Source organism: Pyrus communis, chromosome 10, assembly GCF_041283825.1.
Source record: "Pyrus communis isolate YQ-2024b chromosome 10, ASM4128382v1, whole genome shotgun sequence".
Classification (NCBI taxonomy): domain Eukaryota; kingdom Viridiplantae; phylum Streptophyta; class Magnoliopsida; order Rosales; family Rosaceae; genus Pyrus; species Pyrus communis.
Genome location: NC_142574.1, coordinates 23,451,305 through 23,456,471, shown reverse-complemented (window position 1 = coordinate 23,456,471; position 5,167 = coordinate 23,451,305). Strand labels below are relative to the sequence as shown.

The following is a 5,167-nucleotide window of genomic DNA, read 5'->3' as shown; positions in this document are numbered from 1 at the left end:
ACTATAAAGTATAATCAGTTGCTCTTTTTTGCTGTAATACCTTATGTTGCACTTCTTTATCCTTACTGGTAAGAGTGGGGTGTTCAATATAACTAAGATAAAACATTTGCTTCTTCATGTTTATTAATTTTTTTATTTATAAATATATGCTAATCTACTCTTCATGCTAGTTATAATAAGATGTCTAGGACAACAGATTCTTGATGGTTATAGTTGACAAAGTCTACAAAGACAATAATATACAATATTCATTCCAAATAAACAAGTGTGTGATATCAGTTGTGTTGATGACTTCTGTCATCAAGATACTTTACTGTAATTATATTATTTAAATATTAAACTAGGCTCTGATACTAATTTTGGAGCAATGCCCGGTTAAATAGTCGGATGACCATTTTAACAACTAGATATAAAACCTTGCATATAGAACTCGACATGTTTCAACATGATGGCTACTTGCAATGCAGGTATAAGACCACAAAGACTAAACTCAGAGGTACTGAGAACTTATTGGTATCCTAGTTAATGTCCAATTATTTGTCTGACAAACATTCAACTATAAAATAGTGCTCAAACAAAATATGATCATCAGTTTAGCAAGATAATAATAATATACCGACAATAGTGTGTTTTCTGTTTTGGATTGGAAGTCTATTTAAACAAACATACTAAAAGAAGAAAGGAAACTTAGTTAAGACTGGAGGAATTGCTTGAATATGTATACTTACTCTTTTATTGATATATAAAAATTTACAAAGGATGGAAGTTTACAAAGAATGAGTGTTTGCAAAGGATGCTACAAAACTATGGAAAGTTGGTTCTGTGTAGGTGTGTGTTCGGCTGTGTAGAGGTTTGTGTTTAGGCATTGTGTGCGAATGAAGGAGAACCCCTTCATATATACAAGTATGATGGTGCTATGTTACAAAAAATCTTTTCAAAAAGATGTAATATTATTTAGAAAATATTAGCATTTAAGCCCGCGCCATGCCGCATGTTGTAAAACTATGTTATACGTATGAAATATATTGAAATCGATTTACATCCACAGTAGAATCTAAAAGTCATCCAAAGTGTTTTTGGAGATCACGAAATATAAATATCTGTGTAAATGTAGAAAATCTTAAATGCATTTGGGCACACATACCTTGGTATGCTACAACCAAAATAATATAAAGTGGCTAACCATATTTTTCCATGTACATTATGAACCGCTTGTTATCCAAAATACTATAGCAAGCTTTATACAATAGATTCATTAGAATGGTTGATCGATCAACTTTTCAAAAAATCTCACATCATCTTTCATTGCATCCCTAAAGGGTAAAGTGATTCAAAAATGTATTCGGCCTAAAGTATAGTGTTTACCATACGTTGACATTTTAGTAGATGGGCTTTGCTCAAAAGGAAAAAATTATTCCTCGGTTTTTCAAATTAGACACTAATTTTTCAAGAAGCATGATAAGATAGTGTCCTCGTATATATTGATTGTTTATTGATTATGTGATACTTATATATTGACTATTTGTGGTTCAATGTTTAGTCTCCAGAACAACAGACGCAACAGACGCAAGCGCATAAAAAAGCAGAGATGGTCAATGTAAATACAACCTGATCTAACCACATTGTGCAAAAAGAACTAAAAGCCCAATAAAACGTCAAAAGTTCTTGGACACAATCAACCAATCAAATTCCCAAAAACCCAGTACAGCTATTAAAAACATCACATTCAAGACTTTACACCTGATGATTGGATCTACTGGAAAATTTAGCACAGCCAAAGAAAGAAAAAAATCTTGCAATTATGTACACACATATATCAAGTATACTATTGCAATGCAAAGATGCTGACTTGAGAAGACGACTTCGTGTTCATTTGGAAGTTGAAATCGACTATTGGGTGCTCTGCCTCCAGAGCTTCAATGGAACATTGGTGGTCACCAACTCTCCTCCCTGAGTGTAATCAAAAAGCAAGCCGGGAAAAAATAAACCAAAAAAAATTACACATTACTAAATTTGTCTACAAAACCTCTACCTCAAGTGAGCAAACTCCCAAAATAATATGAAAATTAGCCAAATCCAAACACCCTTCCAAATTACTAATCAATTCTTACATACAATTAACAATATGGGTTGTATATTTATATGTATCAACCATCCAAACTACTAATCAGAACTCCTAAAAGACTCTGATCATTACAACTGAGTTCTTTTAGTTTCTGAGCTTACCCAAAACCCCAAATACAAAGTAACCAAAAAAACCCCCAAAAACTCGCACATAGATTCATCAAACCGCCAAAATATAAAAAACCCAGAAGCTAGAAGCAATAACCCAGAACTCACCGAAATCAAAACAAAGTTTGAAGGCGCCCAAAAAAACCAAATTGGGAAAGGATCAACGAAGAACTCACCGAAATCGAATCGAATGGAGAGAATGAACCATCAGGATATGAGGAATGCGGCAAGCCAGGGGCTACTATGAGCGAGTTTTGGGTTGTGGATTTCAGATTTCTCGTTCGGGGAAAGGAGGAGGATTCTAGGTTGAAGAAAGCAAGGAAGAGGGAGAAAAAGGAGGATGCCCAAAAAAGCAAAACGATTTCTATGTTTGATGGAGTTTGCAGCCAGTTGGAGGAAGATTGAAGCGGTGGAAAGGAAGCAACGCAACCGTGAGAGAAGAAAATTAAAAGGGAATGAAACCGCGAAAACAGGATTAAAGCGGTCGAAATGAGGATGAACAACGAGGTGAGGAGATAGAGCGAAGAAGCAGCGAAAACCCACGCGTCCCATTTTGTTCTCCGTTTGACAACAAAGCAAACTGGCAAAATTGAAATAATAGCAAAATAAGCGGGGGTAAAATCGGAAATACACTGTAGACTGAAGAGTGTTTCAGTCCATTTTCACTTTTAGTATATACTAGTTATTGTGCCCATGCGTTGATGCGGGTTTAAAAGTGTATGGATAAAATTTGTAGAAAGTTTTACAGACATGTATGTGTATTCATTGTATTTGCATCAAGGAACAAACATACAGGAATAAGAGATGGTTCAGTGTTGATCTAGCAACGGAGTAATTGTAACAAACAATGTAGTTGCAATTCAAAGGGTTAAGCTGTGCTGTAGAGTGAAAAAATGTTGATTCAAATGTGATTTTATGAAGAGTTGCAAAGTAAATTGATAGTTAACATGCAGGAAAGTGTTTATGTAATTAATATTTTACACAGGGGAGAAATGATATTGTTATTGTTAATAAATTAAATATTTAAGAAACAATTTTATCAAATCAACTGAAAAATAGTGCTAGAACGGTGTACCTTAAAATGAATGATGATTGGAGGCCATGCTATAGACAAAAACTGGTTATACTACAAAATAAGAATAAAGAAGGATAAGCTGAAATACAAAGTTACATTCAGATAGTGAGGAGTTTGGGAAAGGGATGAGCAGGAATAAATTTTTATGCATAGAATTGTTTTCAGACTGTATTTAGAATAGTCAGGGGAGGAAGCCAAACACAAAATCCCTTTTAGCCAACAAAGGCTCGACAAACCACCACAACCAAACCGTTAAGAGTTTCGTTCAAATCAACACAAATCCGAAATAAGAACTCATATACAGCTGTTATAGAATCTACCTGAGTTCAATAGAATTTGTTTGACGGTGATCCGAAGGCAAGCCATGCCCAGACTGGACTGAAAAGTCGCCGGAAAGCCGGTCACAACTCTGCAATTGCAGACCGAAAAGGAGGGCAATACTCTGAAAACAAGGCAAACAATGACAACCCGACAAAACCAAAGCTTTAATTAAATGAAGCGTAATTCATTTTAAATTTCATAATTTCTTTCTTTCAGTTTTTGACCAATCAAACAAACCATCATCGGAGAAGGATCCAAAACGAAAAAAAAAAAAAAAAACCACCTTATATACCTTGATCGCAAACAGCTTGCAAGGTTGCAGACAGAAAGGCTAAAATTTGAACAACAACTTTTGCTGAAATCAAATATGAAAGCAGATCAGAAAGGCAGACCCAAAGCACGAAAAAGAATCAAACAACATACAAAGCAAAAAACTCACCAGAAAACCTTAGATCGTATCCATAACTTTTCCTGAAACCAAAAATCAAACCGCATCACAAAGCCACACGCAAACAACAAAAAAAAATTGAAATCAGATATGACAACAAACGCAAATAACTCACCAGATGACATACGCGTGGTCACCAAGGGCAGAATCGTCCTTGTACCGTAGAAAAGCTGGAACAAAACGCTCAGCCGGAAATTTTGGAGGGCATTTTAGTCCGCTCACTGTCCATGAACAGTAAACGCTGGTTTGGATTTTAGTATAGAAATAATATAAGCATCGATATCTTGAGACTCGCTATTTTACTTGCTGCCATTAGCACTTAAAATCACAGCTCCTAATCAACTAAAACTAACACAACATCTAACTTAACAAAATCCAACAAGGTTGAAACTTTCCAAAACCACACCCGAGTCCGGAGCAAAACGGAAACAAATTCGATACCGCTCTATTACTTGCTTCCATTGCACCTAAAAGCAACGTTCCCAGTCAACTAAAACTAGCACAACAGTATTAACTTCCAAAATCAATGCAACCAAGTTCGAAACTTTCGAAACCCACACCGAAAACCCAATCACGAAAAAAAAAAAAATCCCCCGTTTCCAATCCCATTATCTAAGTGTTCAGAACATAGGAACAAAAACCCAGAAGCAAAAAACAGAGAGTCGAAGAAAGAATGTTTTTTCAGTTTTAACTTTACCTTTAATATTAATATTAATTAAAATCCATGTAAGCATCCATGTCATTTAATGAATAAATAAGAACCTTTGGATGTTATAAAATCTAAAAGCTACAAAGAAGTGTAAAATATTTGTCTCTTGATCCTATCCCTCTATATATATAAAAGAAAAGCTGGCTAGCCCTATAAATATGCCCGACTTACCATTCCTTTCATTTCACTAATTCCAATTTCCATCTTTCGTTTGCATTAGTACATACACCTTGAGAGGGAAGGCAAAATTATTGTGTGCCAAACAAGGAACAACATGAAGTTTTTGAATATGCTTTTGGTGGCCATGGTGGTAGTTTTTCTTGTGAACGTGCAGTTGAATGAGGCCTGCAGAGTGTTGTATGATGGGAAAGAGAAGTTGATG

The 5,167-nt window shown here is 35.2% G+C and overlaps 1 long non-coding RNA gene across 1 annotated transcript; it reads right to left on the bottom strand.

Moving 5' to 3' along the window:
* Window positions 1-1,575: 1,575 nt before the first annotated feature.
* Window positions 1,576-4,158, bottom strand: LOC137728423 (uncharacterized). Its single transcript, XR_015952051.1, has 6 exons — window positions 4,068-4,158; window positions 3,921-3,983; window positions 3,628-3,749; window positions 3,308-3,358; window positions 2,409-2,812; window positions 1,576-1,950 (listed from the first exon to the last, which is right to left on the bottom strand). It is a non-coding gene; the product is annotated as an uncharacterized LOC137728423 (long non-coding RNA).
* Window positions 4,159-5,167: the final 1,009 nt, after the last annotated feature.